Source organism: Mytilus trossulus, chromosome 11 (assembly GCF_036588685.1).
Source record: "Mytilus trossulus isolate FHL-02 chromosome 11, PNRI_Mtr1.1.1.hap1, whole genome shotgun sequence".
NCBI classification, from domain to species: Eukaryota; Metazoa; Mollusca; class Bivalvia; order Mytilida; family Mytilidae; genus Mytilus; species Mytilus trossulus.
In genome coordinates, this window is record NC_086383.1 from 32,561,957 (window position 1) to 32,576,566 (window position 14,610).

Below are 14,610 nucleotides of genomic sequence, written 5' to 3' on the forward strand. Positions count from 1 at the left end.
TTTGAAGAACAGATTGAAAAAAATGTTTTGTCTAAGAATTGCAGGAGTATTCTAGTGAATGAAATTATTTATTGACTTCACTCTTATATAGTGGACTGAATAATTGTACATAGCAAGTTGTGAATAAAGAAAACAAAAACTTTATGGTCAATCCCATGGGATTTTGCCCTGTCCCATGGGATATTGAAAATCCCATGTTTTTATAAATCAAATAGCAAAATAAATATGCTAGTAACAGTAGAAAACCAATGAAATTATTGAATCCCATGTAATTCCGCACATTTTGGTTATACATGTATTCATGACATTGTAGCTCTTGTTTGAGGCGGCGGCGGATTTGCAAATGAGTGTTTTGCAAATTAAAAGTGTCCAGTGTTTTAAGGTCTTTTCAAGAAATTCCCCATTTTTATACACAAGAAACATCATATTGAACTCAGAGCTATTTTTCATTGTCAAAATACACGTCGAAGGAGTAAACGGAGGGGAAAGGGTCTATTCTGATTTACATTCCAAACTTTTATTTATAGAAAAATATAAATACACTAGTGTCACGTGACTTCAAACTGAAAGTAACGACATTTTCCTAAAAAGTCAAAAGTGCAGGTTGAAGATTAAATCGGATCGCCCTGATTTTGGGCTCCCTGTAAGCGGCATAACTTGTTTTACTTGAAAAGTGCTGCTAATAGTTTGTTATTAGATGTTTTGTAAATAAAAAACAATAAAACATGGAGAATTTTGTCGATTTATTGACTTTTTGGCACTTCGGGTTGTGAAATTTCTATTACACGAACGCTTTATAACTAGTAGCAGCACTTTTTGAAAAATATGGAATGTGGCCTTTCTACCAATACCAGAATTTAGTGGGTTGGTATAGCTCTTGTACCTGCACTTTTCAATTTATTTAACGTGTAGTAACATAATCGCCATGAATTGCAAGAAAAAAGCGTTTAAAAGACCCTGTAATAGTCGGATCGGCTGACGGAAAACTATGTGTATATTTTGTTTTCACCGGCGTTTTATGTAATAATATGATTAAGAGGATAAACAAATATGCTCTTATTGCTTGCTTTATCATTTGAAGGGAAACAATTCAGAATTATTCAGGTCATTCTTATATGTTTGTGTGTAACCCTACAAACGTCGATTAGTGTGTGGGCACGCACCCCTCCCCCTTTTTTGGTTCAAATTCGGAATCCGCATCTGGGGTGCTTGTATAGCTCTTACTTCACAAGTGAGAGTTCATTATATAAATTAATAGATTAGCCTAATATGCATCTTCTAGTGTTTATGTATTGTAAACCATTCCCATTTTACTGAAAAAAGTTGCATTTTCATAAAGAATTCTGAAATTCATGATTTATTTGTTTGTTCAGTGTGTCATTGGTTATTTTTAAATTTAAATAAAATAACCTACCTGCATGATAATATTCAAATTTTACTTGTTGAATATCTGCTGTTAATCAAGTGTGACTGGTATCATTTGTTAATCATGATTGGGAGGTCTTTTTGAATTTGTTCTCATGGGGGCATGCACAGGGAAAGGTTTTTTTTTGCCTTTAAATGTTTATGATTTTTCAACAATTGTCAGGCTTTTTTTTTTGTTATGTCCCTTGTTATTTCCTGTATTTTGTTGGACAGAATATTTTTTTTCAACCCATTCATCGCCATTTAGGGCAATATTTTACTTATTCTAACATTCTTACAGTTACTTGGTAAAATTATTCTGCCCTTCTTTTACTTAAATAATTTTGTTTGGAATATTCAAAGGCATACACCAGCATTTACATGATTCTGTTCTCATTCAGTTTTAATATAAATTTTGCACAAACTACCTGTTTAGAGTAAGGATAAGAAGCTGTGGCATTGAGTACTCCAAACTTTAAAAAAAGTCCATTGAGCTCTATAATTTATGCTTATACTACATGTATATATATCATGATTAAGCAATAACCAGTTAAACAAATCACATCAGACACATGTACATGTACAATGTACCTATGATTCAATTTGCAGCCTTGTCATATGCATCTTAATTTCTCAACCTTAAAAGTTAAGTATACAATTTTACCATTATGTTGGAAATAGTGTGTTTTTTTATGTCGCTCATTTCGTATTAAAATCCTGCCTACTGTACAAAGTGGCCACTAATACAAATGGACAGCCAAGAAATTGCTGCAAGTGCTTACGTGACATTCAGCACAATCAACATGATCAATCATGTTTTCATTGCTGAGATTGAAGCCAACTGACATGGCATTTTTTTCTGTCAGAATAAAAGAAATTCTATGTACCAGTATACAATGTATATAAAAATACATTAATAACCAACATGCTTAATAACAATTTCTACATATACACAATCAAAAAGTTTCAGATATATGAATCATGATATAGGGGACAGGACAAAAAAGTCAGTAGGAAAGTAAAAATGATACATGTATATACATGTAAACACTTAAGTAACACAACTTAATTGTTAATCAAAACTTCATTGGCTATTATACCACATCTTATTTTTGTATCAAATTCTAGCTGTACTAACTATATATATATGTACATAAATATGATACATTTAAATTTAAAATAAGAAGAAAGTAATTTCTGTCTGTGTGTTGGGAATGCTGTCTCATTGCCATACATGTATACACTGTAATGTGGTAATCAAATGAAGGAATCATGATATATGTATACATTTTAATGTGGTAATCAGATGAATGAATCATGATAAAGGGGACATGACAAATATAATATAATTCCCATTTCCAAGTATACCTGTAGAAAAGTTAGATACACATGAACATATGATGTATGTAAATGTACAGATGTACAAAATTATAGAATCATGATATAAATGCATTTTTTTTTTGGTTCAAACATTGTGTGGCTGTTACACTTGTAGTCTTGCTCAGCATTGAAGGCCAACACCAATATGACCAACAACTGCAGTTAAAACACTTTATCATGCTTTTGAACCTTTTGTAAACCTGAAGTTTGTGTGTCATGAAATGAGATTGAAATATAAATCGTGACAACATATGATTTTCTTGATCTCTGGTGGCCAATACATAAATGTACATGTATATGACTATTTGTTCCGTGAGGGAGAGTTGTTTCATTGGCAATCATATGTCATATTCTTACTTTTATTATTACATGTACATGTAACTCCATAAGTGGTGCATCAGTGAATTACATGCATACATTGTACATGTATGCACATATCTCATGTACATGTACATATCTGTAAGTTTACTGGTATGATTAATATTTATATTGAATCGCCTGTAATCGCCATAAAAACAACAAAACACTCATATAAGTCTTATAAATGAATATTTCAAAATTCCTCTTTACCATGTTTACAATTCAACTGAATGGCATGTCTATTTGTAGATCTCTCTCTCTCATCTTGGTTAGATATTGCAGATTTTTTAAAAAGAATTCATGAGAGAGACAACAAATTACATTTTTTACATCCATGAAATACAATTTTTGAACTGAAATGCTTTTGAAGCTCCTATTCTAAGAATATTCACAAATCTCTGGACTGCCATTATGTATATTTGGATATCATTTTAACTGTGGTAAAAATATCAACTTCAATAATGATGAAAAAACGTTAAATTGTCCAATTAATATTCCTCGGTTTTTCAGCATAAAAACACTAAATTCCAATTCATTTGGTCTTGAAACAGTCAATGCTTCTGCTTAGAACAGTACATTATGTAGAATTGCTGTCTTTTTTTCTTTTTTTTCACAGACATATTTGGTAGCTTTCTAAACAAATTTAATCACATCTTCCATAATCATGGTAATGGCCATGATGAGTTACAAGCATCTTTTAACTGGTGTCTGACTGCAGGTCTAAGGTCTTCATCCCTGATATAAAAAAATCCAAATATAATACATGTACAATGTATACATGTACATGTATATCAACTGAAATTTTCAAAATGAAAAAAGTAATTAAAAGTTAGTGCAAACATACTTCTTCAAAAAGGTAGGATTAAAATTCTGACAAAATAATTCGCATCCTTTTTTACCTGTAGTATTAATGTCTTCATTCAACATTTGAACAAAAAATAAATTTTCCACATGCATTTTAAAAAGGCGCACTATGTAATAAATATTTAAATTTATGTATAATGTTTAACTTCATTGTTTTATATCTCCTTTTCCAAATGTGAACAATGACAGGAATACTTCAATATCAACATGATCACAATACATTTGAGCTAGCAACTTCAGTATATTGATAAAGGTGTATCTTTCCTGTCTGTGTAAATAAATATTATTGCTGGTACAGAAGCTTCATTTTTAATTAAGAAATTATCATGATCATTTATATTGGGTCATGACAGAAATTATTGTATTGCAATTCATGAAGAATGGAAAATTGTGATATAAATAATTGCTATTTCAACATGTTTACAAACATTTATGATTTGGGGCCTTTTATGTGTTTTCTCATTGTTGAAGGCCATTTATGCCTAAATGGTGACCTATAGTAGAGGGGCATTATGTTTTCTGGTCTGTGCGTCCGTTCGTCTGTTCGTCCGTCCGTACGTCCGTCTGTCTGTCCCGCTTCAGGTTAAAGTTTTTGGTCTGACAAGGTAGTTTTTGATGAAGTTGAAGTCCAATCAACTTGAAACTTAGTATACATGTGCCCTAAGATATGATCTTTCTAAATGTAATGCCAAATTAGAGTTCTGACCCCAACTTTACAGTTCACTGAACATAGAAAATGATAGTGCAAATTTCAGGTTAAAGTGTTTGGTCAAGGTAGTTTTTGATAAAGTAGAAGTCCAATCAACTTGAAACTTAGTATACATGTTCCCTTTGCTAAGATAATTCTAATTTTGATGCCAAATTAGAGAATTCATTCCAATTTCACGGTCAACTAAACATAGAAAATGATAGTGCGAGTGGGGCATCCGTGTACTGTGGACACATTCTTGTTAATTTCTGTTTCACTTAAGACTCTTGAGGAGAGTTGTCTCATTGTACAATAGTTAGATAATTGCAGTATAAACAATTTACCTGTCTTGATAAAGATCCCAAATTCAAACCATTACTTTATATTTCATCAAAGCTTGAATGCCATACTGTAACTTCAGTCCTGTTATTCTCAGGCGACCTAAAAAAAAAGATTGTAATATAATATACTTTTGAAAAATTGACAACGACACGTTTAATAATTTCATGCGTCCAAAGTGTGCTTTTCTGGATTTACCTTCATCAGGAACACTCAAAGACAAACATATAAAATCCAAAGATGTATAAGTACTGAAATCGTTACAGAGCTATAAGTCAAAATTAGTATGGACCTGTGTATACATGTAACATGTATCTGTGTATGATCATGATAATGAATCATAATTTTTTTTAAATAAATAAATAACTTTTGCCACACAAGTTTGTTTATTAATGCAAATTAAATGAACTCATGATACGGATGTTGCTAATTTATGCTTGACTAGAAGTGCTGAGAGCACTACTCAAAATAGCCTGGTAGCTCCTTCCCCAACAAAAAATATAAAATAATCAGAAACAAACAAGTGAATCTGTGAGCTACTGATAACTTATGATACCCTCATATACTATAAGAATTTGAAGGTACACAGGAAGTTGTTGAGTGATGAATATATATGAAAAAGCATCACATGGTATTGCTAACTCATATAAACCCTGAAAGCAAATTTCAGAAATCCTTGTAATTTTCCTGGGAATGGTGCCAAGAAAAAAATTCATGGAACAGACAGACAGACTGACTTTAATATAGTCAGTCTGACTAGATATAGATATAGATGTATAGAACGATGTGGTACAAAATGTATGAGTGCCAATGAGACAACTCTCATTGGCAGATCCAAGGGGGATCTTTTTCCTTGATTGGGACCCCCCCCCCCCCCTTTTCAAAATGGCTGGATCCGCCTCGGATTCCCTATCCAAATGTCTGTCTAATTTAAAGATGTATAGATAGAAATAATACAGTATACAATTACATGTGCAATTGTACCCGCACCTTTTTAAAGATGAAAAGTTTTGGTATAAAAAAAGATAAAATCCTGATAACTAGAATAAGTAAATAAAAATAAATAAAAATCATGATCTTAAGGGAGCTTATGTTACATTTCAGCTAAGTGTCATGAAAAACACTTGTATGTGTTGTTATTTGTTGTATCATCAGTAGATTGAGGTAGACTTACATTCACAGCAATAAGAATATGACATGTATGAGACCCTCCCCTCTCATCTATCGTTTTGACTGTTTCTAAAATGCTGTGGCCTTTTTAGTTAAAAAAAATGATGATTTGCATACTTTCATGCTTGCATACATGTACACTTTTCTGTTGTAACAGAATACAAAGCTTTATTACAAGTGGGGCTTTTTTTCTGCCTCTTGGAAATGTGGTTTCACAAAGAAAATTTTACAAATAAAATTGAGAATGGAAATGGGGAATGTGTCAAAGAGACAACAACCCGACCAAATAAAAAACAACAGCAGAAGGTCGCCAATGTAGCGAGAAATTCCCGCAACTGGAGGCGTCCCATTATAGTTTGATTCTGTTTACTGGGGATATAGATTTGAGTAATGGATTTAATTCCAACCAACACTAAACAGGGACAGAGTTTAGATATTTGATGTCATGCATGTGTTTTAGAGGGAAAGAGCATGCATGACTATTCAATTTATAACTGAATATATAAATAATATTAAATATATATATACGAGTCTAAATTGAAAACTACGTTCAAACCTATGATTGCGTTGGATAAAAACAGCAATTTTTATACGTGTGCATGTAAAACAAATTTTGTTGTAGAAGGGTCTAAAAACAGCACAAACAACATTTTCCAAAAGACACTAGAACACACCCGTGATATCGCGGGTCCGGGAATGAATTAACGTATATAACTATGCGCAAGCTTTATTTTAGTATTAGTATTGTCATCGGATAAAATTATGCCGATTATAAGATACACAGTTTCTCTGTTTTCAAATCTTTCTGTTTGAACCCGTCGAACTGGAACTTATCAATTATTGGTAATATTAACTATTTGGAAAACAAAAGGTCCTGGAATGGAGTATTTTTTAATCAACAGCATTGTCATATATTAGTTATAAATAAAGTTGAATTCTTTGATTCGCTGTTTTATGTCATGCATGCCCACTAACAAATTGAAAACTGTACCTATACGCCTTATTTTAGTCCAGATTTGTTATCTTAGAAAGTCTTACTGATTAAAATACTACACAAAGGTAACAATTTGACAATTTGGTAGTGTCAACCCTGTGATTATGACCCGTGTATATAGCATATTAATCCTAAATACACCGTTTGGTGGTGCTCCTGTCAGATGCGGAACGTACAGATAAGGTAATAGGAAACAGGTGAATATACTATTGGTATCGGTATCGGCTTTACCCGGAACTTCTTAATTATTGGCAATATCAATTACATGGAAAACAAAAGGGCCTGGAGTGGTGTAATTTTTAATTTACACCTTTGTACTATATTCGTTAAATATAAAGTTGAATTCTTTGATTCGTCGTTTTTACGTGATGACGGCTGACAAATTGGACCTCGTAATTTTAGTATTTTCCAAAAGACATATATATATATATATATATACAACTCGTCTAAACATCAACCCAACAATGTTAGATCTGTAAATTTGCTTTCGCAAATTTTTGGTTCTTCCCTCGCCGGAATTCGAACCCATGCTACTGTGATATCGTGACACCAAATCGCCTGCACTGCAGCCGTCCCGCTAGACCACACGACCACCTGGGCTCTCAAAAAAAGAGCTTTCGGTGGCCATATGTTACCTTTCCACGTCAGTTTTAATCTATCGGCGTACTACAGTACATGATATATATATAATGCATGAAGATGTTATGGTTACAGATCAGCTAAATTATCTATAGTAAAGGATCCTACAAATTAATGTAAGATACAGTCACAGAAAATAATTATATTCATAAGTACGTCTGAGTCAGTGACAACCCTACAACAGATGTATCCATCGGATCGCCATCAATGATGGTGATACATGGCTGTGTACATAATGTATATACAACTCGTCTAAACATCAACCCAACAATGTTAGATCTGTAAATTTGCTTTCGCAAATTTTTGGTTCTTCCCTCGCCGGGATTCGAACCCATGCTACTGTGATATCGTGACACCAAATCGCCTGCACTGTAGCCGTCCCGCTAGACCACACGACCACCTGGGCTCTCAAAAAAAGAGCTTTCGGTAGCCATATGTTACCTTTCCACGTCAGTTTTAATCTATCGGCGTACTACAGTACATGATATATATATAATGCATGAAGATGTTATGGTTACAGATCAGCTAAATTATCTATAGTAAAGGATCCTACAAATTAATGTAAGATACAGTCACAGAAAATAATTATATTCATAAGTACGTCTGAGTCAGTGACAACCCTACAACAGATGTATCCATCGGATCGCCATCAATGATGGTGATACATGGCTGTGTTCATAATGTATATACAACTCGTCTAAACATCAACCCAACAATGTTAGATCTGTAAATTTGCTTTCGCAAATTTTTGGTTCTTCCCTCGCCGGGATTCGAACCCATGCTACTGTGATATCGTGACACCAAATCGCCTGCACTGCAGCCGTCCCGCTAGACCACACGACCACCTGGGCTCTCAAAGAAGAGCTTTCGGTGGCCATATGTTACCTTTCCACGTCAGTTTTAATCTAGCGGCGTACTACAGTACATGATATATATATAATGCATGAAGATGTTATGGTTACAGATCAGCTAAATTATCTATAGTAAAGGATCCTACAAATTAATGTAAGATACAGTCACAGAAAATAATTATATTCATAAGTACGTCTGAGTCAGTGACAACCCTACAACAGATGTATCCATCGGATCGCCATCAATGATGGTGATACATGGCAGTGTACATAATGTATATACAACTCGTCTAAACATCAACCCAACAATGTTAGATCTGTAAATTTGCTTTCGCAAATTTTTGGTTCTTCCCTCGCCGGGATTCGAACCCATGTTACTGTGATATCGTGACACCAAATCGCCTGCACTGCAGCCGTCCCGCTAGACCACACGACCACCTGGGCTCTCAAAAAAAGAGCTTTCGGTGGCCATATGTTACCTTTCCACGTCAGTTTTAATCTAGCGGCGTAGTACAGTACATGATATATATATAATGCATGAAGATGTTATGGTTACAGATCAGCTAAATTATCTATAGTAAAGGATCCTACAAATTAATGTAAGATACAGTCACAGAAAATAATTATATTCATAAGTACGTCTGAGTCAGTGACAACCCTACAACAGATGTATCCATCGGATCGCCATCAATGATGGTGATACATGGCTGTGTACATAATGTATATACAACTCGTCTAAACATCAACCCAACAATGTTAAATCTGTAAATTTGTTTACGCAAATTTTTGGTTCTTCCCTCGCCGGGATTCGAACCCATGCTACTGTGATATCGTGACACCAAATCGCCTGCACTGCAGCCGTCCCGCTAGACCACACGACCACCTGGGCTCTCAAAAAAGAGCTTTCGGTGGCCATATGTTACCTTTCCACGTCAGTTTTTATCTAGCGGCGTACTACAGTACATGATATATATATAATGCATGAAGATGTTATGGTTACAGATCAGCTAAATTATATATAGTAAAGGATCCTACAAATTAATGTAAGATACAGTCACAGAAAATAATTATATTCATAAGTACGTCTGAGTCAGTGACAACCCTACAACAGATGTATCCATCGGATCGCCATCAATGATGGTGATACATGGCTGTGTACATAATGTATATACAACTCGTTTAAACATCAACCCAACAATGTTAGATCTGTATATATATATATAAATAATATGTTAAAGTAGGCAGTTGTGATGAGCAAGCTATATATTAATTAGCCTCAGATCATTGCTTCTTTTAGTCTTTCCTAAGGCCAATATATATATCTGTTTACGGTTACCTGACCTACCCTTTTTTTGAGCACCGACCCTTTAAATAGTCATTTTATTTCCGTAAATTGTAAGTAAATTGCATGATACATCCTAATGTTCACAATCGTAAATATGGCAGCTGTTTTAAGGAAATTTCGCAACTCGTGTGATGAAATAAATACTTTCCAACCATTTTTATAACCAACCAATATCAAAGAGAAATAATCCAATCTTTAGTAATACAGGTAAACTCGGCCCATGAAAAGATAAAACTCCATGACTCTAAATCATGCAAAAAAATTAAAATGAAAAAATAAAATAAAATGGAAATACTGACCTACCTACATGTACCCTATTTATTTGATGTATGTAACCTTAAACAGACATATATTGTTTTTGCCTAATACATGTGATATTGAATTTCATACTATGAATAGCATAATCCATTATTAGAAAGGAATTGCAGCAACAAAATTGGAAGAACCAAAAACATTAAACTTATATGACTCATACATGTAGATGGGAACATGAGGAAGGCGTTCCAGTTAATCTTAACAAAGCCTTTTAAGAAATCATAATATGTTTTGGACTTTTTGTTAATAAAACATGGAACATGTGGAAAAACTGGTGAAAAAAAAACAAAATCATACATTGTAGCACAGAAAATAACAAGCTGACTGCAGTCATTTTTAATGGACATAACGAATTTGCTGTCACTTTTAAACCTTTTTGAATTGCATTTGATTTTAAAGATAATTTAGATTGATATCTACATGTATATATTATAGCAATTTGAAGGTCCTTACAATGTATAACAACACAAGTTCTTTCTGTATCCGTTGGGGACTTTAAATTTAAAGGACACAAATAAACACAAACAATATAGATTTTGTTTTAATTTTTGCTCTCAACATAAAATAACAACTGCTACCCACATCGCCAAGAAATGAAAGAGAGTTCATATCATGCTGGATACGGAATAGTCCTTTCCGGTTCCAGAATGATACAGATACCAGACTGTGAACTAGCAACCATTATTTATAACAAAAAAAAAAAAAATATATATAACAATACATCATGTACATGGACCTGATAAATATTAAATAGAAAAAGAACTTCTTTTGGGAGAAGAGGATCAAATGTACATCATACCTGTGGTCGAGCTCCAGATTACATGTTCAGGGTTCCTTTTATTAGCATAAAGTGTCCAGGCCCCATTTGAAAAAGATTAGGAAAATCACTTATAAATTTAGACTTAAGAGGGGGTCTCATTGGGGGGTTCCGATCCCGGATACCGCTTACTGTTTTGTCAGATTCCCATATCCCGCTCACACTATGTACGTAAGCAATTCTCATATTTTTGTCATTTCCCGGGTCCCACAAGACCTCATTTCCCGTTTTCACGACACAATTATTTGACTTTCACGTGTCACGCTTACAATAAAACCGACAATCCTGCTTCATGCTTAGACCCAAATGAGACCCACTTATGTCAGACAATAGAGTTTGTAATAATTAATGAATGATTTAGACATACATGTATGATGAAATCAATGGTATTTACATGTATATTTAAGAAATTCAACTCTGGTGTAAAACTGTTCTTCCCTTTATTCCAAATAGTTACAAGATACAGCGCCATAATAATAATAGCGAATTGGTCTATTAATATTCTTAGTCTAAAAAATTGAGACATCTGTAAGTTTATTTAATTTTAGTTTTGAGCAATGCTATAAAAAATGATATAGCTAGCCTTGGAACTTGTAAGAGGTTACAATTATATCTGTACATGAACTGCTAAATTACAGACCTAGTCCAAATAATTTTATCGGACCTCAGATGAATAATCACGTTGTGATTGGTTAAACGCCGTCACGTGGTGACCCCTATGATACCGTATGGGGTTAGTAAGTTTCATATGGGGTTCATGACGCGTTAATGGCAACGTCATCTATTGATGTTGTTGTGTTTTATTGTTTATTTTTCAACAAAACGCCGCAGAAAAAGTCCAGCGTCCGATAAATTCGTTATACGGTTAACTACTGACCCCCTACGGATCCATAGAGGGTAAATAAAATTCATAGGGTACTCGGCCTCCGGCCTCAACCCCTATGGATTTTACTAACCCTCTATGGATCCGTATGGGGTCTGTAGCGAACCATATAACTTATAATGACGTCTGGCAAGGCTATTTAATTTTTTTTCTTGGATGACTTCCTACTGGTGTCTCAGATTAAAAATAAAAATAGTCTTGCCAGACGTCTTAATTATTTGGACTATTACCAATTACAGACGAACAAAAAATATGTTTGTTAGGGATGATTAATTGAAATAATAGCTTTTCAACACGTCATAATTATTTGGAGTAGTTTTGATGAAGAATAATTAGCCCTTGCAAATTATATAATAACCGAATCAATGGCAAGATTAGTCCTATTAATTATTAATTGGAAGCTTTTATATTATGTGTCCTGCAGGAATATTACTTTGGACGAATGGCATGATGTAAATAAATACAATGTTTACATGACTGATGGCACATTGGTGGATCAAAGGGGAGGGCTTTTTGGGGGGCCGATTAATGCATTTGAATGGGGACATATAGTCTGAATCCCCCCCACCTTCATTTCCTTGGTTGGGAACCCCTCCGTTATAAAATCATGCAATTGAAATACATAGATTTGCCCTTTACATTAGTTTATGCATTTAAAAAGGCGATAAGAGGCACAGGCACATGTTTTTTTATTTATTTTATGTTTCATTTTCCTAAATTATCTGACACAATATGAACGTTCATAATTTGTATGGACCCCTGTGAAGAAGAGCCCCTGTGTTTCGGTGTCTTTCGTATAACAATGATGGATACTAACCAATACACAAGCCATGCCGTCTGCATAATTTTGATATATCTCGAGATTATTATACCTGAAAGCGATACATCACACCATAATTATCCTTCTAAATCATGTTTTGCCCAGACATTTGGATCATATTGAATAAATTTTCCATTTGTTCACATAAGTTTCTTCAACTGGGTCGTTTAAATATCAACTGACAAGTGCGATGCTGCTTCAATTATCTTCAATTAACAGACTTGCAAACTGCAAGCTTCACGGCTAGATTTTTCAAATAAGGTTAACAGTGGGCGGAGCTTAAACTCCGCTTGCGATCTTTCTTTTGATAAATACAGCTTTCACTCAAATTATTTCTATTATTTGATGTGAAAATACATTATAATATGAAAAAAGACACCATATGTGATATATTTTATCATTTATGCGATACGCGAAGCTTACCTATTGCTACATTTATAACTGTGTCTGCAACATCAAAACTTTTATTCGGTTTTGCAGGAAAATCACATTGTGTATAAACAGATACATGAGGGGGGATAGGAGGGGTCCTGATCCCGAAATCCCGGACTTAAAAAAACGAAATCCCGACGTCCCGAAATCCTAAAAAAAGGATTCCCGGTTCACGAAAGGGTCAATCCCGATACCCTAAAGAGACCCGATCCCGGAGTCCCGGATAAAGGTCCTATCCCCCCTCATACATAGAACTTAAGAAAGTACTGTTGCACAAAATGTTGGTTATCGTTTAATCTTAAATAGTTCATAACATATGTTTTTTTTTTAACTATAAGTTTTTGGTTGATGGTTAACATTTTGGTTTAAACGATGGATACCCATTGTATTGGCTAAATAGTGGCTGTCTGCCTGAATTGTACTAGATCAAATTCCAGAACTGAATTTTTCACACTGATTTAGACACGTTTTGGGTTTGGTTTTTATAATTTTCGAGGAAAAGAGTTGAATTAAAAACAAATAATAGCTTTAATGTTTATTCTTATCAAAAAAGTTACAGGCTTCAACCAGTTCCAGCTACATTTTGTATATTAAATGGTAAAAGAAATATTGATTTCTAGTTACTTAAATTAAGTCTGGTCACGCATCATCTTTCACGATCAAAACAATTCGTTGCCTAATCTTTCAGAGGTATAGATGTATAAGAGGAGGTTTGAGATCTTAAAAACCTGTTCAACCCCGCCGCATTTTTGCGCCTGTTCCAAGTCAGCAGCCTCTGGTCTTTGTTTGTCTTGTATGATTTTTAATTTTAGTTTCTTGTGTTTATTTCGGTGTTTAATTTGACGTCCATTATCACTGAACTAGTGTACATGTTTGTTTACGTGCCAGCTGAAGAATGCATTCGGGTGCGGGAGTTGCTCGCTGAATTGAAAACATTTGTTGGCCTTTGGCTATTTTCTGCTGTTTGGTCGAGTTGTCTATTTAACACATTCCTTATTTCCATTCTCAGGTTTGACCGACATTTCAATGCAGATGTGATCTGTATTATACGATATCTAAACAGATGACAACCTACCGTTATTGATATATTAACCACTCCAGTTATCTCCCGGTTTTTTTGTGGTTCATATTGCTCAGTCGGCCCAAGACCACAATTAATGACCCCGCTTTTCGCTGTCCACGAATATAGTTCCTTTTAATTAGAGTGTATTTTTCTTTAATTTTTGTTCTTTCCCTTCGTCACTCATTTCTTCATTTTTTTGGGGTGGAAAAGAAAGAAGAGAGGTGAAATAAATTTTTGGATGTTGTA